This window comes from Mus caroli, unplaced genomic scaffold, assembly GCF_978045245.1.
Source record: "Mus caroli unplaced genomic scaffold, Mus_caroli_1 scaffold_10, whole genome shotgun sequence".
NCBI lineage: Eukaryota > Metazoa > Chordata > Mammalia > Rodentia > Muridae > Mus > Mus caroli.
In genome coordinates this window covers 2423865-2449432 of record NW_028227265.1, presented here as the reverse complement: position 1 = coordinate 2449432, position 25568 = coordinate 2423865, and the positions used below count along the sequence as shown (strand labels likewise).

The following is a 25568-nucleotide window of genomic DNA, read 5'->3' as shown; positions in this document are numbered from 1 at the left end:
AAAAAAAAAAAAAAAAAAACCTCTAAAACCTCTACAAACGCCACACCTTGAGATATCTGAAGCTGGCCTTCTACAAAAGCCACTCCAGCGTTTGCTTGCCTTGAAGAACAGCTAAGAGAGAGAATAGCGCAGGAGGGGTGACCTCGGCCATTCGAGGTTTCTTTTGCTGGTGACCAAATCTAAGCACTGCATGAAGAAAGACGAGGGAGAGGAGAGAATTCTTGTAGGGAGTCCAGAGAGATGGCTCAGTGGTTATAAGCACTGGCTGCTCTTGCAGACCAGGGCTCAATTCCCAGTATTCACATGGCTGCTCACAGCCATCTGTAACTCTGGTTCCAAGGGATCTAACACCCTCTTCTGGCCTCCATGGGCACTGACCCCATGTGGTGCATATACACAGATGCAAGCAAGACAGCCAAACATGCATATATGCATATATATATATATATATATATATATATATATATATACACACAAAAAAAAATTACAAAATTCAGGGCTCTGGCTTCTTTTTCTATGAGACGTTGATTGAATGCTGCAAATGTGGAAGGAACTCAGTGTTCATCTTTAGAGGAATATGTAAACAAAACGCAGATGCACATCTGGTCATCTGGTGGAGTCTTGTTTGGTCCTCAGAAGGAAAGAGGTCTGACACCTGCTGTGGCGTAGATGTGTAGATGGAACTGTAGACATTGCCCAAGTGAAATAAGCCAGACCCCGAGAGAGAGAGAGAAAACGATGTGACTCTACTTACACAGGGACCAAAAAATAGTCAAATTAGTAGAGACAGAGAGCAGAAAGGTGGTTTCCTGGACTGGCAGGGGTAGGGGAGGTTGTTTTGTGGGTACAGTTTTTTTTTTTTCGGTTTTGCAAAGAGGCAAGCTTCTAAAGATGACTGGCAGGGACGAATGTGAATGTACTTGACACCTCCTAACCACCCTGAGACATGCTGATCTCGGTGACTTCTGTGTCCTGTGCATCTTACCACAGTTAAGGATGGCTGTAGGCTTAAATTTCTGAACAATCTCGGGATGAAGAAGGATGAAAAGCTAGGTCTTGCCTTCCAGTGCTGAGACCCACTGATGATGCTTGCATTTAGTCATAATCCTGAAGCCACACACCTGCTTCCCTGCTTCAGCATGAAACTGGGCCTCCTCCACCTCCACTTCCATGGGGCTTGGGGGTAGCTCTCTGTGCTGGGAACAACTCTGTGCTGGGGAGGACAGCTCTCTGTGCTGGGGGGCAGGGGACTCTCTGACTTTCCCAACAGCTAAAGACTTGGAAGTCAAAGGAAGCAGCTCAAAGCTGCATGGTTTACAGAGTCTGCTCTGAGAGAGGGTAGAAGGCAGTATGCCAACCAGAGCTTAAGTTCAGGGGTTTCTAGTCATTTGAGGTGAGGTGGTCTTGACTTAAATCTCTCTGGGGACTGAGGCAAGTCAGCAGGCTACAGTGGCAGTAGCAACAGCATGTGTTCCTAACACAGGGACTTTGCACATGTTCTTCCCCTCAGCTGTAATCCCCTGTAATCCTCTGAAGCAACCAGCCCTTTCCAGACCTGGATCTTGGACTTTCCATCTCTAGCCCCGAGATGATACGTGTCTGTTACTTAAGCTACACAGTTTCCTGCTTCCCTCCAGCCACACACCAGGAAATACATACTGAAAGGTGACTGCGGGTCCTGATAAGCACAGTAGCTAACTTCCACTAGAGAGGAAGACTTTGAGGGAAAAGGGAACCTGTACTTGCAAAGGTCCGTACATTTTGGCTGATATACAGCCAGTGACTTGCTGTACACATGAGTTGTCAAGTCTTAGACGTTAGATGGAGATGAGGCTCAATAGATTCCCCCAGAAGCAGGGTGAAGGGTGTTGCTGCTCCTGAAGGGCTGCAGTGGAGAAGCAGGGTGAGGAGAGGCAATGAATGACCTTGGTTTCGTCAGGCACATGCTGAGAGGAGAGCAGCCCCTGCAGGACCTCCCGTTGGAGCTCAAAGAGATCAGTGTAGCTCACCTCTGCGTGTGCCCATGAGGACACTTTCAGAGAGGATTAACCAAGGTAGGGGACGCCCTCCCTGAATGTTGATGGCACCATCCCACAGACCGAGGGACTGAGTGGGTGGAGAGGGAGGGGAGGCTGGCTCACAGGTGTTTTTCTCTCTCCCCCACCTCGCCCCCGACTTCCTAGTTGCTGCAATGGGCCATTCTACTCATCACATGCCTGCCGCAATGATGGGGTCAGTTCTCTGAATCCATGAAGTAAAACGTACCCTTCCAGTCATCTTATCACAGTGACAAAGTCTGACTTGATGCAGCCCTAGCATGTAAGACTAAGGTGCCTTCAACATGACCCCTCACAAAAGACTCTGAGTACACCCAAAGGGTGTATACTGCTAGTTTTGTGTGTCAGCCTGACACAAACTGGAGTTAACACATCGAAAGGAGCCTCCCTTGAAGAAATGCCTCCATGAGATCCAGCTGTAGGGCATTTTCTCAATTAGTGATCAAAGGTGGGAAAGCCCATTGTGGGTGGTGCCATCCCTGGGATGGTAGTCTTGGGTTCTATAAGAAAGCAGGCTGAGCAAATCAAGGAAGAAAGCCAGTAAGTAACATCCCTCCATGGCCTCTGAATCAGCTCCTGCTTCCTGACCTGCTTGAGTTCCAGTCCTGACTTCCTTTGGTGATGAACAGCAATGTGGAAGTGTAAGGTGAATAAACCCTTTCCATCCCAGCTAGCTTCTTGGTCATGATGTTTTGTGCAGGAATAGAAACCCGAACTAAGACAGGATGCAGAATTATAAAAAATAAACAAGCAACGAAGAATGGGGGAGGTGACTCCATCAGTCAGTGCTTACCTTGCAAGCGTGAGGGCCTGAGTTTGATCCCTAGAACACACATTAAAAACTTTATCATGGCACCAAGCAGTCAGTCCAGAAGACCCACTATATCCCCCTCTAATTCCACTCTGTGGTGGTGTGAATGAAAATGAACCCCCATGGGCTCATGAGGGTGAGTGGCACTATTCGGAGGCCTTGTTGGAGGAAGCGTGTCACTGGGGGGTGGGCTTTAAGGTTGCAAATGCTCAAGCCAAGCCCAGTCTCTCTCCCTGCTGCCTGCTGCAGATCCAGATGTGGGCTCTTTAGCTCCTTCTCCACCACCACCACAACAATGGACTAAACCTCTGAACGGTAAGCCAGCTCTAAAGACTAAAAGCTTTCCTTTATAAGAGTTGCCCTGGTCATGGCAATAGAACCCAACTAAGACGCACCTACCTCAGGCTAATTCAGCTTCACACTATATAGGTCGTCATCCTTTGTTATCATTGGCTTCAGGCAGCCTGACCTGGGGGACATCTCTAGTCTGACTCCCAAGGCATGTGTGCGAGCAGGTAACAGATAGAACGCAGCCTGGAATCTAGCATGGTTGACTGAGTTCTCATCTAACACACATGAAAACCCTGGGTTTGATCTCTAGTACCACACAGACCAGACATAGCACACATTTGAGGACAGCCTTGGCTTTGTGGGACTCTGTATTTAAAAAAAAAAAATCAGAAAGAAGAGAAACTTCTCATTCTCAGTCACTCGTCACCACATCCTGAAGTCAATCCACCTTTCCTTATGGCTTCCCAGTCACACAGGAACCAGACGAAGACCAAGGAGACCAACGGGGCTACCTCACTCTTCCCACACAGCTCCCTCCTGCTATCCTTGGTGGTGACATCTGTGACATCTCTGTCTCTTCATTTGTCCCCCCACACTGTCCCTGCAGACAAGAGCAATGAAAGGAGACACTGATCCAGGACCCATGTCCTGTTGTGATTGATAAGATGGCTGAAGGGGCCACATGTCCCCCATATAGAGTAAAACTTTGAGTGGTCAGGTGGGCAGACACCTTGCAGAACTTCACAGGGAGTTCTTGGGGACATAGCACAGTGGTTGCATGGGTGGGGTGGGGGGGGAGTTCCTGAGAGACTGAAATATCAACATTCTTCTCAGGCCACCATTTGTGACATTCCTAAGATGACCAGGGTGCAGCTGTCCCTTGGCAGTTGTCCCCCCAGGAGTAACATCAGCTGTCTTAAAGCCTGTATATGTCCAGATCTTCAGAAATAAGAGACCCCAGTCCCTGCTGGCTGGTGCCTAGCCACCCTGTGATGAGTCCTGGGTCTCATGGCCTGCCTCCTCCTCTTCCTGGGTCAAAGACTCTCTGGTGGAAGACAGGAGTTGGAGATGCCTCAGATAATGTCACCATGTATCAGCCTTTATTTGCACATATAACACCACGGTCTCTTAGGTTCCTGTCCCCAACACTTCTAATTCCCCACTGGAGTAAAGTGAATTGCCACAGAGAAAAGTCTGTGTGGTTTTCAATGCCCATAAACCACAGCTTTCTCACACCCAAAGGCTGTCCTTGTCTTTGATCCCAGGCGCTGGGAACTCAGGAGAGTTTCTGAGGTTTACCTTGACTTACAACGTCTTAGTTAGGGTTTTTACTGCTGTGATGAAACACCATGACCAAAAAGTAAGTTGGACAGAAAGGGGTTTTTTCAGCTTACACTTCCAGATCACAGTCCACACTTGGAGGGAGTCAGGATTCGAACTCAAGCAGGACAGGAACCTGGAGGCAGGAGCTGATGCAGAGACCATGGATCAGTGCTGATTACTGGATTGCTTCCCATGGCCTGCTCACCCTGCTTGCTTTCTTTTTCTTTCCTTCTTGTTTGTTTGTTTGTTTTCGAGACAGGGTTTCTCTGTATAGCCCTGGCTGTCCTGGAACTCACTCTGTAGACGAGGCTAGCCTCGAACTCAGAAATTCGCCTGTCTCTGCCTCCCAAGTGCTGTGATTAAAGGCGTGCGCCACCACACCCGGCTCACCCTGCTTTCTTATAAAACTCAGGACTACCAGCCCAGGGATGACCCCACCCACAATGGGCTGGGTCCTCTCCCATTAATCACTGAGAAAACGCCTTACAGTTGGATCTCATGGAGGCACTTCCCCTCCTGAGACTCCCTTCTCTCTGATGACTCTAACTTGGGTCAAGTGGACACAAAACCAACCAGTACAGATATTTGCACAACAAATGGGAAAGTTTAAATTTCTATGTCCTTCTCTGGGTCTACTCCCTTAGGGCTTTGTTCTTTACTCAGGAGTCTGGCCTTACAGTGCCCCCACCTACCTTCCAAATCATCTCTGACAAGCCAGATACACAATCTGTCACCCTGGTGCTCAGGAAGCTAAGGCAGGAGAATCATCTCAGGTTCAAGACCAGCCTGGGCTACATAACGAAACCCTGCTCCAAAAACAACAAAAATCAACCATACCCCAATAATAATAATAATAATAATAATGACATGAAGTAACCAGACATTAACCAATTAGTTTGTAAGGTGTGTGTGTGTGTGTGTGTGTGTGTGTGTGTGTGTGAGAGAGAGAGAGAGAGAGAGAGAGAGAGAGCATGCGGATGAACAACTTGAAGGAGTTGGTTCTCTCCTTCCACCATGTGAGTCCCAGGAATCAGATTCAAGCCATTACCCTTAGTGGCAAATGTCTTACCCACAAAGTCATCTCATAGGCCACCCCTCCCCCCACAATCACTAGTTTCTAAGCTGGCCAAGATAGCTTGTGCCTACCATCCCAGCATTCTGTGATCACATCCAGTTTAGGTCCAGCCTGAGCTACGTAGTAAGTTCAAAGCCAGTTTAGGCTACAGAGTGCGATCTTGTCTCATAAAAATAAAAAGGGGGAAATATCCTTCTTTGAGCGAGCGCTGTGAGTTCTTTGCCCCGGGAGGGGTTCAAGTTCATGTTCTTCATAGTGTCCACAAGGCCCCTCAGGATGCCCACAGGGTCCAAGATCACTCTTTCTAGACCCCCTTCCATGAGTTCCATGTCTTTCTCTGCCTGCTACAGTTATAGTCACAGCAGATCTAACATGCCTGTGCAGTCTGCTGTTCCCGTTGCCAGATGAGCTCTGGTCCTGCTTAACCTTAATGTGGGCCCCAGATGAAACCCCACCCCCGCCAGCCCTCACGCTCCCCTAGTAGTCTTCAGTTCATGGCCACCCCCTCATTGGAGCCTCACCAGATCTTGATGACGTGGGCCACACCACAGGATGGTCAGCCCTTGGGGGCGGGAAAGAATGCCAGAAGCCACAGCGCTAATGGACAGCAGAGCTGGGGCCCAGGGCCTGGCCTCCTGAATCCGAGGCCATTGCTCTGTTCTGTTGCTCATCCTTCCACCATATGGGTCTACACGGCTGTGAACACCACTGCCTGCAGTAGTCAGAGGGCATAGAGTGGACTTGTGTGTGCACCCAACGAGGCCCACTCTTCCTCCTGTCGGCTAATGGAGCTGGCTGGGTGACTGCACACCAAAGTGAGTGTCAAATGTTCCCCCAGGTTCACGTGTTTGAACACCTAGTCTGCTGCTGACATTGATACTTCTTGAGCTTCTGGAGAATATGAAAGCTGAGGCCTAGCAGAGAAAGTATATCTCTAGGGATGGGCCTTGAGGTTTGTAGCCAAGGCGAGGTCTGCTTCCCTGCTCTTGGCCCACCTTTTGGTCTACTGAGAGGTAAGCAAGCCATCAGATACTCCTGCCTTTGTGCTTTTGTCTGACATGATCAAGTGACCCTCAAACCAGGAGCCAAAACTAACCCTTCCTCCAGCCTGTCTCTTCAACAGAAAAGGTAGCTAGCACCCTGGTTGGCTCTGGTCACCTCTGTGTGATGCTCTTCTCTGATTTCAGCCCAAGGCTCTGCAGGCTGCAGGGCGCTGTACGTTCAGGTTGGACTGGCAAAGTTCAGTATTCACAAGGGTGGCTATCACCACCCTCCTACACTATCATCTCTACCCCCCTCCCCTCCAAAGGCAGCACAGCAGCCATAACAGGATAAGCCAACGTGAGGGTGTGAGCCAGGCACGTCCTCCTGTTAGGCTTCCTCAGCTTATATACAGTGAGCCAGAATTAAAGAGAAGGCTCATCCTCCAAGGTGCCTGAAGATGACAGGGGAGGGACTCAGACTTCCCTGCCTTGTCAGTGCCGGAAACTGTTCTAATCACTAGCACACACTGCCATCCATTACCTGAGGGAGGCCTCATCTCTTCTGTGGCTCCCACCCTAAATTAAATACAGTGTTGGTTCTCGGAGGGCACAGGTTTTCTTGGGAAGATGAAGAGAGGGTCCTGATCAGTCTGTGGCAAATTATTCGGTTTTGCCAAGTATTTAGAGAGAGGGAAACAAAACAACAACAACAACCAAAAAAAAAAAAAAAACGGAAGGAGGGACAGAACTATAAAGAACAGAAGGGGGCAAAAGAAAAAAGAAACCTTGTTTTGTCCACTTGTGTTTCTTTGTTTCAGAAACACGACTGTGTCTGTCTCACAGCTTCACTGGCCACTTTCAGCTGGAGCTTACTGAGAGTAAACAGGGGTCTGGGGAGGAAGCTCCCTTAGTAAATTTATTGTTGTGCAAGTTTAATGTCCTGTGTTTGATCTCCTGGCCCACATCTAAAAGGCAGGGGCGGTAGCATATATTTGTTTTGTTTTGTTTATTTTTTATATTAGGTATTTTCTTCATTTACATTTCAAATGCTATCCCCAAAGTTCCTTATAACCTCCCCCTTCCCTGCTCCCCAACTCACTCCTGCTTCCTGGCCCTGGCATTCCCCTGTACTGGGGCATATGATCTTCGCAAGACCAACGGCCTCTCCTTCTACTGATGGCCAACTCCTCTGCTACATATGCAACCAGAGACACAGCTCTGGGGGGTACTGGTTAGTTCATATTGTTGTTCCTCCTATAGAGTTACAGACCTCTTTAGTTCCTTGGGTACTTTCTCTAGCTCCTTCATTAGGGGCCCTGTGTTCCATCCAATAGATGACTGTGAGCATCCACTTCTGTATTTGCCAGGCACTGGCACAGCCTCACAAGAGAGAGCTATATCAGGGTCCTGTCAGCAAAATCTTTCTGGCATATGCAATAGTGTGTGGGTTTGGTGGTTGTATATGGGAAGGATCCCCAGGTGGGGCAGTCTCTGGACGGTCCTTCCTACAGTCTCAGCTCCAAACTTTGTCTCTGTAACTCCTTCCAGGGGTATTTTGTTCCCCATTCTAATCCTAGCACTAAGGAGGTAGAAGCATGATCAGCCTAGTATGATCAGTGAGTTCTTAGGTCAGTGAAAGACACAGTCAACTGAGATTCCCCTGAAACCATGAGCCAAAGTAAATCCTTCTCTAAGTGTTTCTGCAGGGATTCTGTCACATCGATGACAGTAACTCAGGCATCTTGCTTCAAGGTTTAAATCCCTGTGCACCATAGGTGGAATGTGAGCTGATAAAATAGCTACAGAAAACTGAGTGAGCCAAGGTATGGTGGCCTGTGCCTGTAACCCCAGCACCTAAGAGGCAGAGGTAGGAGGGACACAAGCTTAAGACCACCTCCAGCTGTACTGAGGTTCAGGGAGACCAGATTCACTCACCAGGCTTATGCAAAGAGCACCTTTAACTGCTGAGCCGTCTTTAAACTTCTTAATTCTTTACTTAACAATAGCTAGAAAAACTTTCTCATGTAAGGTAGCATTTGCAGCCTACACACACACACACACACACACACACACACACACACAGAGGGACCTTCAAAGAACACACGCTACCTCCCCTAGATAAGCAAAAGGTTTTTACTTCTGACCCTGCCACTCTCTCTTGAACCCCATTCTACCCTAAAACCTAACAAGCAGACCCTGATATCCACATCCCACACAGAGGTTTCAGATCCAAGTGGGCAGGAGACTGGGCTGTGCTCCAAAGCAGCCCTCTCTATGGCCCTCACAGAAAGGAGATGCTGGAGACAGGGAGGGTAGCCACCTGCCACCTCCCACTCTTCCTCTGTGGGTCTGTTTACTGATCTAAAAAGGAAAAGCAACCAATAAAACAGCAGATCAAGGATTCGTTGCCATACCTGCCAGGAATCTTTAAAAACAAGATGAAATCTTGGCTGTAGAGGCACTCAGGAGGCAAAGGCAGGTGGATCACTCCAAGTTCAAGGCCAGCCAGGACTACATGTGAGACCCTGTCTCAAAAAAAAAAAAACAAAAACAAAAAACAAAAAACAAAAAACAAAAAAACAAAAATTCCCAGAAAACTCTGAGCTGGGAAATTATATTAATTTGTATTTAGCATGTGTGTGTGGTATGTGTGTCTGTGCGGTGTGTGCTCTGTGTGTGTGTGTGTGTGTGTGTGTGTGTGTGTGTGTGTGTGTGTGTGTGTATGCAGGGCACACATGTTGAAGAGAGTCAGGTAGTCAGGCTCAGCAGCAAGTGCCTTTACTGGCTGAGCTATGTTTCTAGCCCTGAGCTAGCGACTTCTAATTATTTCCCCAGCCCCATTTTATAGGAGAAACAGCACAAAGCCCAGACACACCGTGCCCCTTTCTGGAGGTTGTAAAGCCATACAGAAGCAGATCCTGGATTTGAACCCAAAAACCCTGGCTCCCACTGGTCAATATTCATGTTGCCTTCCATTGTTTAAAACAAACAAACAAAAAAATCCAACTCCAAAACTGAAAGCAAAGGCCTAAAACCTAACTTGCTGGGTAAGTTCCTTATCATGTGGGGTAGTAGGAAATGGGCCAAGCAATGCAGCCAAACCCCCTGAGACCCAGAGCTCCGGGCATGAAGCTCCCCCAAACTGTGATGTTGGTCCCACAGTGCCCCTGGTCTGTGATAAGACAAGGGCAAAGGACAGAGCACTTTGGATAATGCCACACCTATCCAGAACCACTAAGCTGTCTCTCCAATAGTCTGATTCTCGATTTCCACAGGGACAAATCACCTAGCAGTGCCTATGGGCTATTGCCAGGGAAGGATGGAGGAGGCTCATCTGGGGAGAACCAGCCTGAAGCCAGTGAACCAGAAGAGAGAAAGGAAGTGAGCAGGGATCCCAGAGCAGATTTGAATCCTGGCCAGGGCTCTGGGAAATATGGGAGGTGGGAACCAAAAAGAACCATGCCAAAAAGTACCACTGCCCCCAAAGAGGGTGATATTCTGCCCCCACCCCCACCCCCATGCTGGTAGCCCAGGAAGACTCTAGATGCAGAGCCAACATGGGCTGCAGAGGCTGAATCTTGGAGCTCTTCCATGAGGGCCAGACCTGACCATGCAACCAAGACCACCTTTTTATAAGTGTGTGCACATTCACGTGTGTGAGCATACATGAGAAGGAGCATAGGTCCTTGCATGTGTAGAGGCCAAGGTTGACATCTGATGTCTTCCTAGGCTGCTCCCCACCTTGCTAGTCAAGACGGTCTCTCACTGATCATAGATCTTACCAGCTGGCTAGACTCAGACTCACTGGCCAACAAGCCCCAGATACTCTCCTGCCTCAGCCTCCCCAACACGGGATTGCAGACAGGTGTGTGTCACCACACACAGCTTTTTATGTGGGCACAGGGGATCTGAACTCAGGTCCTTAAGCTTGTGGGGTAAACACTTCTCTGAGCATCTTCCAAGACCATGTTTCCCACTGGTTTTTTACTGCAACAAAACACACAAAGGAGAAAATAGAAACATACCATCTTGGCATAACATTCTGGAAAATACTATTCACATTGCTACAGCACTGTCCCCACACAACAACCAGTCTCTTAATTAGCTGCTGTCATCGTGAAACAATCATTTCCCACCCACCCTCTCGGTTGTACTTCTCCCCTACTCTGATGTTTCTAATATCATGAAGAAGAAGAAGAAGAAGAAGAAGAAGAAGAAGAAGAAGAAGAAGAAGAAGAAGAAGAAGAAGAAGAGGAGGAGAAGAAGAAGAAGAACAACAACAACAACAACAACAACTACCCAAGATTTAATCAGGCAAGGTAGGTCAAACCTGTAATCTCAATTTTGAGAGGCAAGAAGATTGGGGCAAGTTTGAGGCCAGCCTGGGCTACATAGTGAAACTTTGTTTCAAAAAGTATCAAATTAAATTAAACTCCAAATGAAGGCACTAAGGAGACAGCTCAGTTTATAAAGTGCTTGCTGTGTAAGAAGGAGGACCCACAGCCTAAATTTAAAAGCAGGGCATGGGGGCTCAGCTTGTAAGCTTCCAACTGGGGAGGAACCAACAGCTGGGCCCCACCCCCACCCTGGGGTTTAGTGGCCATCCAGCCTGGCCCACTCAGTAAGTTCCAACCTAGTGAAAGATCCTATCTCAAAATAAGGTGACAGCACCTGAGGGACTGATTGGCCTCTGACCCCACATACATGCACACACATGTGCATGCACATACATGAACGTCCATACGAATGCACACACACGAAAGCGAGAAGGAACACAATCTAAAAGACTGCCTCACCAGGGGGCTTCCACCCTGAAGGATGCTCACGGGAGCATTTTTCTATGCTTTTTCCCCCACTCAAGTTAAGAGGTAGAGGATGCCCAAAACTTTGTCTTTCCAAACCAGAAAGGCTGGGCGTCTCACAGAAAGCAGCAGGTTTTGATGCAGTCCCACGGGCAGCTGGGATTCCCCCACCCCTACCCTCTGCTTCTTCCTCTCTCTCTCTCACCCCCTCCATGTCCCTCTTTCAGTGAGTTGGGCAGAATGGGAGGCCTCTCTGTTTTGCAGTCTGAAGGAAGCCTCCATTTCTCTGCATCACAAGTCTAGAAAGAGCTCCTGAGGAGTCGATGTGAGCCCCCTATTAGAGGTTCAGAGTGAAGGCTTCAGGGCACACATACACACACACAAACACATATATACACACTCACACCAGCATCAAGCCCTCTTAGAGTCTGTGGCCCAGTGCCATCACTCAAAATTCTGTTTGGGTCCCTCTGAAGCCTTCGCCTGCACCTGCCAGCTTCCCAGACAGAGGTCACACTGTACAGTGAAGCATAGAAAACAGAAAGCCGTTAGCCCCCAGTGAATGTTATTTTTAATGAAAGTGGTACATTTTGAGTCACAGTGTTAAAACCAGGTCAGAAATGAATCATCAGAGAATCAACCACAAAGTCCCCTGGAGGTGACTGCAGATGACTGCCCTGTCACCAGCTCTGCACACACCTCCCTGAGATTCTGTCACTCGGAGCCAGTGTGGGGCCACTGGGTGCCATGTCAGCTCAAAAGATGTTATGTTGTCACCAATGGGATTCCCCGGCTTGGTGATGTGGTGGTCCCACCCACACAAGGAAGCGGCCATCATCCTGCTAGGTCTATGATTACATCATCCTACTGGCTTCCAGGTAGTGAGTCTCAGATGGTGGAAAGAGATAAAGGGACCTGTTCCTCCCTGACCCAGACTCTACCTAGTGACCACATCTCCTCCTGGCTATGGAGAGGCAGCCCAGGGGTTGAGAGATGGCTTCATCAGTAAAGTGGTTGCTATGCAAGCATGAGGATCTGACTTTGATCCCCAGGACCTAGCTAAAAAAAAAAAAAAAAAAAAAAAAGCTTGCTGTGGTGGCATGTGCTTGTCATCCCAGCTCTGGAAAAGCAGAGACAGGTGGAAGTAGAGGCAGGAAGATCCCTGGGGTTTATCAGCTTAGCCTAATAGGCAAACCCAAGCATTTGAGAAACCATGCCTCAAAAAACAAGTGAAGGGTTCCTAAGGAACCATGTTCAAGGATGGCCTCTGGCCTCCAAACACACATGCACACACATGCATGTACATGAGAACACACAAGATGCCCATTTGAACATGTGTATACACACACATAGACACACATGCATACTCACACACATATACACTCATACACACTCGCACAAACACACTCACAAAAATACACACACTCACACTTACATACACATACACACACACAAATACACATATACATACACATACACACTTATACTCACACACACGTACTCATATACTCACACATACACATACTCACACACATATACACACACATACATACGCATATACACAAATACACAACATAAATACATGCATACATACACATACACACTTATACTCACACACACACATACTCATATACTCACACATACACACATACACACACATGCATGGGCACACACACCTACACACACATACATACACAATTACTCACACACATACTCATACATGCACATACACACTTAAATTCAAACACACATACACATTCTCTCTCTCTCTCTCTCACTCACACACACACACACACACACACACACACAGAGCAGCTCAGGATGGGCTGCTGTGTTGAGTAATTTTATGTAAAGTTGACAAAGGCTAGAGTCATTCATCTGAGAAGAAGGAACCCCAATTGAGAAATGCCTCTATAAGACTGGTCAGTAGGCAAAATAGAACATTTTCTTAGTGAATGATGTTGGAGGGCCCAGCTGATTGTCCTGAGCTGGCGCTCCTAGGTTCTATAAGAAAGCAGCAGGCTAAGCCAGCCATGGGGAACAAGCCAATAAGTTGCACGCCCCCATGGCCTCTGCATCAGCTCCTGTCTCCAGGTTCCTTCCCTGTTTAACTTCCTATTCTGACTTCCTTCAGTGATGGATGGGATGTGGAAACAAGCCAACTAAACCATTTCCTCCCCAACTTGCTTTTGGTCATGGTGCTTCATCATAGCCTCTGCCCTCTGGTTTCAGATCCTTAGACAGGCTGAATATTGACCCTGGCCACTCTGCTTCAAAGATCTCCTTCTAAGACCACATTAAGGGTCAAGTGGAACCCACCATGCAGAAAACACAAGAGCTAGTTCCCTTCTGTAGAAGCAACAACAAACCACTCCTTTTTGGTGAAGGAGTTGAAGGCTCCTTTCTGGACCTCTCTGGATTGGAGCCAGCCTGCGAGTGGCTAAAACAGATAAAATTTAATAGAAGTAACATCTCCAGCACCAACCTGCAATCTCAACATTTACTCAGACAGGGGGATTGCATAAATGAGACCAGTGTAGGTTACACAGTGAGACCCTGGAAAAGAATACATAAGGAGTCACATGTTAGTTAATAGCATGTGATTTTGAGCCTGACATCTTCTGCTTGTGCCCTCCTGGAATGCTGCCCGGGGCCACTAGAAGGAAGCTGGACAGGAAACTGGTCGGACTGTGGAGAAGTGGGTGCCCTCAACCTTCCTGCCAACACCACTTTCCAACACAAAATAGATCTGTCACCCCAAATCTCCACCTCAACACAGCCCCGAGTGAACACAGAGAGAACAAGATGGTAGCTAGAGTCTGAGCCTGAGACCCACAGGAAAAAGCCTCTTCCATGCTAGGGTGCTGCTCAGTCCTCCCTAGCAATGCAGATAGATAGATAGATAGATAGATAGATAGATAGATAGATAGATAGATAGACAGAGATTTAGAGAGGTAGAGAGATAGATAATAGATAGAGAGACAGAGAAAGAGAGAGAGAGAGGAGAGAGACAGAGAGATAGAAATATAGATGATACTGATAGATAGATAGTGAGACAGAGAGACAGAGATAGAGAGATAGAGTGAGACAGAGAGACAGATAGAGAGACAAACAGATAGATGATAGATGGATGGATGGATAGATGATAGAAAATAGAAAGATGATAGATAGATAGATAGATAGATAGATAGATAGATAGATAGATAGATAGATAGATAGAAGATTGATTTATTGACTGGCAGATAGACAGATAGATGATAGATTGATAGGTAGGTAGATCGATGATAGATAGATAGATAGATAGATAGATAGATAGATAGATAGAGATGGAGAGATAGTGAGATATTCACTCCCTTTAAGCAATTGAGCTTCCCACTAGCCGCACACACCTAGCAGTTCAGCTATTTAAAACTAACCTTGAATGAGAATGGCTGGGGCAAGCTGGGAGAGCAGCAGTCCATCAATGAAAGAAGCAGTGTGTCCCAGCCTGGACTGCTCCCTATCCTCTCCCTGTTCTGCCTTTGTAGTCATCACAAATCCTGCCCTTTACCAGGACTGCAGCACACTCTCCACAGTGTCTCTCTCTAACCATCTTCTCTGCTCTTTCTCTAACCCACTGCCTTTCCCCTTGACAGAGCTGGAAGGATTTGTTTTCAGATACTTCCTGAAGTTTACTCTCTGACTCGCATTCGCAAAGTAAGGAATTAGAATATAAGACATAAAAGCCAAGAGAGAAAAAAGAAACAGGAAAAGTCGGGATGTGAAAGACCACAGGGGATGAGGTGATCCAAGAAGGTCCTGGGGACAGCAGCTGTGAGTGCATAGGTGGTACAGCCTCTCCTGGAGTACCCCATGAGCATGTAGAGGCCCATAGGCTGAGACATGATAAGCAAGGGGGGCATGTAGATTAAAATGAGCTATGAGGGACATCGAGGATAGGGAAAAATGTGGCGGAAACACGGAGCCCTTTATAAAACTATGTGAGGAAATGTGTGTTGCCTAGGACTATAGAGCCATCGAGATTCAAGAGCAGCATCACAGGGTCTGATGCAAGTCTTTTAAAGTACCATGTTAGCTAACATGTTGAATATAGATTGGAGAATATTCTGGGATGGCACCTATAGCAATATATATATATATATATATAATCTCCAATATCCAATAAGGAAATAAAGAATATATGTCATGGGGAATAGCAAAAACAAAACTTCATAGATACCCACTCCATAAATAGCAGGCAGGGGCAGATGAGAGAGCTGTAGAGGCGCTTGGCATCAAACCCTTATGACCTGAGTTCAATCCCCAGCAACCACATGGTGAAAGGAGAGAACCAACTCCCTCAAGTAATCCTCTGACCTCCACATACAACACAGCAGGCACACTTGCGTATCCAAACAAACAAAGGAATAAATGTAAATAATTAAAAGAAAGGTCTCTCACATTTAAAACCTTTAAACATGGAGTCAGGCAAGGTAGTGCACACCTGTAGTCTCAGCACTTGCCAGTCAGAAGCAGAAGAATGGCAAGTCTAAACACAGCCTGGACTACCTAACAAGACACTACTTCACAACTCCAAGGGCTGGTCAGCGCTTGGGAGGCAGAGGCAGGTGGATCTATGAGATCTCAAGGCCAGCCTGGTCTGCAGAACTAGTTCCAGGACAGCCAGGGCTATATAGTATAACCCTGTCTTAAAACAAACAAAAACAAAAAAAACTCTAAGGGTGGGCTAGGGAGCTCCGGGTGTAGTTCAGTGGTGGCAAGTTTGGTTTTCCTGAGTGAGACTCCGATGAGGGGCAAGGGAGAGATCATAAATGATCGCTAGGAAAACTCAGAAGCCAATGTAGAGAATTCAAGACAGTGTTAAGAGTAAAAGGATAAAGCCATCCAGAAATAAGGACTGGGTTTTAAAAACAGAGCAAATCCAGAAGATCCAGACTTAAGATCAGCAGCGAGGATAAATGGGAACTCAACACAGGAAGTAAGAGAACTGAGGGAGATCGGGGAGAAAGGGCCAAATACAAACGATGGGCAGAGGGGAGCCAAGAGTTCCCCCCCAACCCCTGGACTGAAAACCGAAGCGAAGAGCAGAACAAAGTTAAAATCAAGCCACTCAGGAAAAAATTTCTGGAGAAATGTCACAAATGTAAGAAAGTGCAGGCAGAAAGTAAAAATAAACACGCCGGAATGGTTTCTTGTAAAATTTTTAGATTTCAGAGGAAAGTACGAAGCCGCCTGCATATGCAGGGATGTTTGTAGGACAGATCTGGGCTAGAAATTTATAATTAGAAAAGATCTGGGGAGGCAGAAACAGGTGGATCCCTGGGAGACGGGCCAGCCCAGACTGGCCTACTTGATGGGTTCTGGGACAGTGAGAGACCCTATCTCAAAACACAAGGTGGATGGCTGAAAACTGACACCTGAGGTTGACCTCTAACCTCCACATAGGCCCCCAAATATGTGTACATGTACATGCATATACACACACACACATGAAGAATTCAGACGGGACATAGTAAGGAGGGCTGATATCTGTCTCACATATCTGGGCCTCAGCCGGGAAGTCTCAAAAGCTGAGGTAACTCCATAGCTGAGGTTTGGAGTCAACTGGATGCCTGACCTCTCAGGCATCTGGAGCCAGGACTCAGCTGACTCAGAGACCCAGCCTGCTGACCAGAGGCCTCACGTGTCTTCTCCATGTGGCTCAGCTTCCTCCCAGCACGGCCACCACACAGTGGTCAAACTTCCCTAGTGACAGAGACCAGAAGCACAGGACACAAAACTCAAAACAGAAGCTATATAGCCTCGTGAGGCCCCCTGTTTCAGATACCACATAATGTCAACGTCCCCTTACTTACTGATCAAAGTCATCTCCCATGCATGAGAAGGAGGGACAGAGACCTCATCTATTAGTGAGAGAAGAAGCAAGGAGCTTTGAGGGTATGTCCTGTAAGTCACCAGGGACATATTCCCAGGATTATGGTATTCTTGCATGTCCTGCCTGATACAGTATTGCTTACCTCCTTCATGGCACACTGCTGGTCTGTGAATGTCATGCACTCACAGCCTCCCGCTTCCCTGTAGGGGTCTCTGGGTTCTCAGTTGCTGGGGTAGACATGGAGTCTTTAGTGGGTATGATAATGGCTACTTTCTATTGTCAAATTGATGGGAGTTTTGAATTGCTTCTGAGTGTGCCTTTGAGGGCATTTCCAGAAAGACTTCACTCAGAAGGGAAGACCCACCCTGAATGAAGGGTGGTCACCATCCCATGGGACAGGACCCCAGATGAATAAAAACAGGAAGGAGATGGAAAGCTGAGCCACAGTATTCTCTCTCTGACTCCTGACTGTGGGTGCAGAGTAAAGAGCTCCCTTCGTCACACCGTGTCCTGCCCACCACGAAGAGCTGCACCTTCAAAATAGCCTTGCCAGTTGGTCTTGTCAGGTGTTTTGCCACAGCAACGGGAAAAGTAGCCAAGACAGTTTCTAAACCTGTCAGCGACCCTTCTACCATGATGGATGGCCCACCCCTGTCTTGCAGCCTGGTTCCTGTTAAATCCCCATAGCTCTTGTCAGGACTCTTAAAAGGAACAAATGTGTATTTCTGAATATTGAAAAACACAAAGGCACAAATGTTGAGTTATTAAACAAGTTCACAGTAGCTTCCTCCTCACAATGCTGCTTGATTGAAAATAATTGGGCAAAGAAAATGAATTCCAGACCAAACTGAGTAGTTGTTTTCCTACATGGAAAGAAATTCTTCTCCTCCCACCATCAAAGCCCCTAAAAATGCCACTAAGACCGTTAACTAATACCCACTTGGGACAGGAATCATATGACTTTAATCTATAGACTCACACCTTTGGCCTGAGCTGGCTAGACACAGAGGGTGACAAGCTCCTAAGGACTGATAGTCCAACTCTAGAGGCTCCACGGGTCACTGACAACAAGAATTTCTCTTGGATCAACCCTGAGACTGGACATGAAATTATATGAGAGAGAGAGAGAGAGAGAGAGAGAGAGAGAGAGAGAGAGAGAGAGAGAGAGAAGAGAAGAGAAGAGAAGAGAAGAGAAGAGAAGAGAAGAGAAGAGAAGAGAAGAGAAGAGAAGAGAAGAGAAGAGAAGAGAAGAGAAGAGAAAGAAAAAGAAACATAGAGGCAAACCCACATCCCAGAGGGAGGCCAAACCAAGCTAATCAAAGCAAAAGAAAGTCCAGACCCAAACGCAGATCCCACCCACAGGCTCAAATGTGATTCTGGCTGTCTGAAAGCAGTTCTCAGACAGAACCTCAGGCGATGAATCAGTTTCCTCAGACACTGAGGGGGGACAAAGCCACTGCTGCAGAGCCGGAGTGTTGGTCGAGGAGGAGCTGTGAGAATCCAGCAGAGTGGGGTGGGGGTGGGGGGTGGTGCACACAGTGAAAAGCCACGGCGAATCCCCAGTCTAGACAGTGAGCCCAGAATGCCCAGGGAAAAGAAGCAAAGGATAAGAATGAAAAGAACAGGTTCAGAGGAGCCAGCTGGATGCACCTCCAAAATGTGGGTGGGGGGAGGGTAGGACATGCAAGACAGCTGTGCAGTCAAAGTTGCTTAAACTCACAGAGAAGGGGCTGGGGAGGTGGGTGGGCATCCAAAGTGCTGTCCTTGCAAGCATGGGGACCTGAGTTAGACACCCCAAAACACACATAAACAAAAGCCTTGGGTGGTAGCATATCCTAGTTATACCAGTGCTGGGGAGGTGGGGGCAGAAGAGTCTGTACAGCTGTCTGCACAACCTAGCCTGATCATTCCCAAGCTCTAAGGATAAATACCACCTTTAAAAAAAAATCCCACACCCAAAAAGGTAGGAGAGGAAATGAGGAAGTATCCGTAGGATCCAGGGGGTGGGGAGAGACTTTGGGTTAGATGTACATTGATAAAGATACATTGTATACACATATGAATTATCAAAGAATAGAATTTAAAGTTCTGGTAAGTTAAAAACTAGGGCCTGGAGAGAAGGTTCAACTAAATGAAGAACACTGTTCTTCCAGAGGACAATTTCTATTCCCAGCACCTACAGAACAGCTCAAAACCATTTATAGATCCATTTCCAGGGCATCTGGTGCCCTCTTCTGGCCTCTGTCAGGCACAAGTATAGTACGCAGAAATGCAGACAGGCAAAATAAAATTAAATAAACAAACAAACAAACAAGGTTTTTGTTTTTGTTTTTGTTGTTTTTGTTTTTTTAAGATTGAAATTTTAAAAGATCAAGGTGGCCAGCCTGGCCTACAGAGTGAATTCCAGGACAGCCAGGGCTACACAGAGAAACCCTGTCTCGAAAAACTAAATAAATAAATAAATAAATAAATAAATAAATAATTGAGATGGATAGCACTTGAAGAATAACATCAACATTGTCCTCTTGGCCCCTACATGGCATGCACACACGTGCACATAGGCATACAAGACAAAAAATTAATAATAATAATAATAAACAGGATGAAAGCACGCATTTCCTTTTCCATCCGGAAATCAACTCACATTATAAACATAAACAACGTCTACAGAGGGACGATTTCCGAGCAAGTCTTCCATCCATACACCAAGCCATACAATGTGGGCAAGACAGCAGAGCAAAGCCTTGACATACGCTGTCTAACTCAGGGAAATGGTTTGGGGATGAACAGGACTCAGAGGTTAAGGTCACAGCAAGCACACTTCCAGGGCTGAGGGAAACAGCAGCCATCAGATAGCAGACCTCTCTCCTGGGACATAAGCTCTGGTACAGCAGTTTCCCTGTCCCTCTACCTAGAAAACTGGTAAATGGTTCTTCTGAGAAAAGCAATGATGAAGACAGGAAGGAGATTTGTAAGCTAGAAAAAGGAGGGAGGCAGCCTTCAGGGATCACACTACCTGACATGGGGGTACAGTCCAGTGATTCCATGTCTGTGAGTGAGCAGAGGCCACAGGAAGATGGGCCCTCTTCTGCGCCAGAAAATATCAGTGCAGTGGTAGAAGCAGGTAGAAACTGAAAGGAGCCAGTGTGAGCTGAATATCAGAAGCATCTATGGGCTGGGGAGACACTCGGTATGTAAAGTGCTTGCTTACACAAGAACAAGGACCCAAGTTGAGATCTCTAGCACCCACACAGAAGCCAGATGTGGCAGTTTATATCTATAATCCAAGTACTTGCGATAGAGACAGGAGGATCCCCGGGGTTCACTACCTATGCAACCTGACTAAATCAGCAAGCACCCAGGTTCCCCGAGAAGCCCTGTCTGGAGGCATAAAGTGGAGAAAGGTAAAAAGGTAGCCGATATCACACTCCACATGAGAGCAGACTCTGCACTCGGGCTGCAGGATCAGGAATAACTCCAAGTTGTGTCCTGTAATGCCTCTGACTGACAAGAGCAACTGAGACCCTAGGTAATGGCTAATTACCTCCCCTGAACAGCAGGATCATTGGTCATCTTGGCTGCTACCCAAGTCCTAAAGGCTCCTGAGTCAGCACCCCTTCCTCCAGGAGATTCCTGTGGCCTATGACCCCACAGGTGCTGGGGTTTGCGTAACAGCCCTCCTGACATAATGAGAACCTGGGAAACAAGTCTTTTCTTGGTCCTCTGAAATCACTGGAAGCCACCAGAATGGTTACATGGACACTCTAAGTCAGCATCTTAGTCACGCAAGGTAGCTCAGGGACGGCTGAGAGAGTTTGTTTTCACTTCCCTGAGACTAGGAGGCACATGTGTAAACACAGGTCTGAAAGAGCCCTTGTCCCTAGTCTGTGCGTCCCATCTTCCAGCTCAACCTCTTCATGTCTGCTGCCAACACCCAGGGCTCCGGTTGCAGCTCCTTACAGTATGAAATGGCCCCGGGGACGGAGGCCAGGGCAGGAGGCCACTATCAAATCTGGAAGGCTGACCCTGGTCCCAGATGCAGGTTATTTTTACAACAGCCTCTGACCCCAGACACCCTGCCAACTCCTCTTACATACCTTCCTCCTCCTCCTCCTCACACTCTACTCCCACCTGTGGGCTCTCTGTCACTGTCAGCCTCTGGGTGTCTAGTATCCTTCACACCAGACTCCCTGTCCCTCAGTTGCTCAGTGCTGAAAGCCGGGTGGTACGATGAGCATGGAATGTTCTCTCGATCTCCGTGGAATCTCTACAGTGGATGTGGGCACCAATCCGGAAAAGTCCCCAGGGACCACCACTAGAAACTCCGGAGCGATGGTTTCTGGGGAAAGAGCTGTGTGCAAGCATTTTAGACTTTGGCCCATTCAGCATTTCAAAATCCTGAAATGTGGCTCTACAGAATTCCCAGTGCTGAGATCATCGCCCAGCACCTCAGAGAGGGTCTATGTTTACAGGAGGAGGGGGGTCTTCAACTCAATGACTAGATTAAAATTAGGTCATTAGGGTAGGTCTCCTGTCTATATAAATGTGGTAGGGACCCTTATTTGAAGAAATTCGAGACAGGGATGTGGTTTAGGTTCTTGGTTCCATCCCCAGTACAGAGAGAAAGTGGAGGTAGAGAATTAGACATTCACAAAGAGGGACAACCATCTACAGTCACAGGAGCCAAGGAGATAGGTCTCAGAAAAAAATCAAACCTACTAGAACTCCAAGATGTCCCAACAGGCAAAAGCAACTGATGGAGCCTATGATGTAATCAGCCACCCCCCAAGTTGTCCCCTGACCTCTACCCGTGTGCAGCAGCACACATGCCCACACTTGAACACGTGACAATCATCCAGTAATAATAATAGTAATAATAATAATTAATAATAATAATAATAATAAATTCAATTAAAAATTCTCAGAAAAAAAAAAAACAAGCCTTCTCTTATAGTTTGGATATGGATGCATCCGCACAGGGCTCATGAGTTTGAATACTTGGTCCCAGCTGGTGGCACTGTGTAGGAGACCCTTTAGGATGTGTGGTCTAGCTGACAGGTGAAGGGCCAGAGATAGAAGACAAGATGACTAAAGGGTGCATTTGCTTCCAGCCTCTTTCTGATTCCTGATCCACCAAGACAGAACAAGCAACCTCACTGAGCTCCTGCCACCAGTGAACGGAGCCAAATCCTTTCCCGCTATGACAAACTACATATTCCCTTAAGTTGTGAGACAAGAGACATTCCCCTGGCCCTCTGTCACTTTCTTCTACCAGATATTTGGACACAACAATGAGAAAAAGTAATGAATATACCTGTGACCTCTCTACCCCAGACTTCAGCTTCCAGGACTTAAGACATGGGGTGTCATGGCAATCCTGGAAGACAAATATAGACATGCTCACTGAGGGAAGAGGGAAGCCTGTGAGGAATGAACAACAGCAGCAACAGCAGAATCTCCTGTGGCTCTAGGGCCAACCCCGACTTCAAGAACTTGAGACTCATTGAAAGGAACCCAACTGTTTGGTGGTGAATGTGGAGGCTTCAATATAGTGTCATCCTTATATTACCTAATACTGTGTGTGTGTGCGCACACACACACACACACACCACACATACACACATGTACACATACATATATTCACACATATATACACACATGCACACACGTATACACATGCACACATGTACATACATGCATACACATACCCATATTCAGAGAGAGAGAGTGAGAGATGCTAAAGGACCAAAATGCCACCAGAAGGATTAGTTGGTCAATAGCAGCAGGGAAGGGCAGAGGTCAGAGCCTCTGGGTAGGGTGACACTTTGTCTGCTATACAGTGACTCCATTCATTCTGAAGACAGGGACCCAGAAACAAGGAATCCTTGAAGGTAACTGTTTTAGAAATATCCTGTTTTGAGCCTGGCCTGGAAGAATAGGGTTTGTCATCCCCATTACCCAGGAAACTGGAGGCTTAAAAGTTTAAGGCCTGTCTGGGCTACAGAATGAGTTCAAGACCAGCCTGGCAATTTAGTAAGACTCTTTCTCACCTTCCAAAATGATGGGTTCTATAGATTGACTGAGAAAAACAAGCTTACGGGAAATGTCTAGGGGAGGATCTAATGTGGTCCCCACCACACAGATAATAGTCGAAAGGTCACCAAGCTGTTGGCCATGTCTGTCCCAGACTTCTGGGCAGATAACAGGTTATGCATCCTCCCTTTGAAGGAACAACTCTATGGGTTAATATTCCAGGTTCCCTAAGGCTTATCTGTGAGCATGAGAACCTCTGTGCCTCCTACAGTTGTCTGGGATGTTTGAGGTCAAGTTGGCTCAACGCCCAATACATCAGGGGTAAGGGGTATCCTGTTGAAGGACTCTAAAAGATCAAATTGTAAAGAGCGATGTCAGGAGCCTGCATTAGAAGATTCAACGTTGCAGAACTTTGGATTATCTCCAAATAAACCTGCAGGTCTTGAGCAGGAGTTTGGAACAGCCAGGAAGTACTGAGGTGTGTTAGGGCTAAGGAGACATGGGTGAAGAAGTTGGTTGGGGACTCTTAGAAAAACCCAAGGAAATGAACATGACTCCTCTCATTTTCTCTGAAGGCATCTAGTTTTAGGTGATTTCTTCGGTGCTTTTATCTACAGGCTCCTGTGTTTTCGTTACAGTGTCTTTCTATTATCTTGGTCCTGTATGGTTTCCTGAAGGCTTGCCCTTTTTCCAAATGTCACCTCTGTGTGAAACAGACTCTGGGACCAGACGAAGACTCCCACCATCAGGAAAAGAAGGAGTTGGGTTATGTATGAGGTGTCCGTCTGCCCATGCTCCCATACTTAGCCAGCAGAGATGTACTTGCTCGAAGCTCTGGGGACTGGAAGGCTGGGGTCAATGTTTCTGCAAGGTTCCTTTCTCCAGAAGCCTCTTGCTCTTGCTTACAGGCGGCGGTCTTTTCCTCACGTCTTTACATGATCATCCCTGTATATGTCTTTGCCTAATCTCATGTGTGTGTTTGGAGGGAGGCTTATGTTGGTGTGGGTGTGTGAATGCATGCATGCAGGTATCTGTGTACATGTGATCACATGTATATGGAAGCCAGAGGACAAATATGTGTTCCTCAACTGCTTGCCACCTCAAATTTTAAAGATAATATTTGTGCTGTGTGTGTGTGTGTGTGTGTGTGTGTGTGTGCTCTCACATGTGTGAATGCAGCCCATCTTAGTTTTTGAGATAAGGTCTCTCACTGAACCTGGAACTCAAAAGTCCAACCAGACAATGAGCTCTAACTGGGTAAGGAACTCCAGGGACCCGCCTGTCTCTGCCCACACCTATGCCCAGTTCTGAGGTTACAAACACATGTTGCCATCCCCAGGGTTTGGGAATCTAAACTCAGGTCCTCACACTTAAACAACAGGCACTTGGGGACCTAAAGCGTCTCTCAACCCCTAAACTCAACTCTCATGAGGACAGCAGTCAGACTGGGTTAGGATGAACACCCCTAAGTACAGTTCAACGTGACCGCTTCTTTAAAACCCTGTCTCAGTGTGGTCACATGCTGAGACAGCAGTCGTGAATTTAGACTCCCTTATCCTTCTCGCTGCTGTAGCCAAACACATCACAAAGCAACTCAAGGGAGGAAGCGGGTTTTATTGTTGTTGTTGTTTTGGATTTTGGCTCATGCTTTGTGGGAAGGCTCACAGTCCATCACCACAGGCCAAGTCTGGCAGGGAGGAACATAAGACAGAGAAGCTCTTCGCATCTCAGCAGACCAGGAAGCACAGAATGGTAGGGAAGCAGAGTCACGCTAGGAATGCCCAGAGGCCCACTTCCTCCAGGTAGAGCTCACCTCCCAAAACAATCCTGCCCACTGGGTACAAGTATTCAAATGTATGTATGAACATATGTGGACATTTTACATTCAGATCATAGCAGAGCTTATGAATATCAGGGGTGGAAGTGGGATCTAGTTAAACCATAGAGCTTGTGAGCCCTAGATGTGAACCTCTCTGCAGAACCAGCCCTGGCTAAACCCTGGGGGAGGAGATGGTACAGGGTCCTTTCCTCTCAAGGGAATCTTGTTTTTCCATGACCTCCATCCTTCCAGCACTATCCAGGTGATTTGTGTGCCAAGTGGGGGCAGGAACAGCACTGCCCGTTCCCTTGAGCTTCTGTTGACCCTGATCCATCTAGAGTCACATCTCCTTACCTTCCAAGGAAGTCACTCTCCGCTGAGTGTCTGGGCCAATTCAGAGGAAAAGGAGCCACAACAGCACACTGGGCCATTGCAGGGGCGCCCATGTGACCTTAGGGCTTTATTTTTAGCTAGCTTGTGACATACCACCTTTCACTGC

At 47.2% G+C, this 25568-nt stretch overlaps 1 long non-coding RNA gene across 1 annotated transcript in view; it reads right to left on the bottom strand.

The window, feature by feature from the left end:
* Window positions 1-21567, bottom strand: part of LOC110300474 (uncharacterized) — a 64161-nt gene extending 42594 nt beyond the window's left edge. Inside the window, exon 1 of the long non-coding RNA XR_003837431.2 lies at window positions 21315-21567. This is a non-coding gene — a long non-coding RNA (uncharacterized LOC110300474). The remainder of the gene's footprint in view (window positions 1-21314) is intronic.
* Between the last annotated feature and the right edge of the window lie 4001 nt (window positions 21568-25568).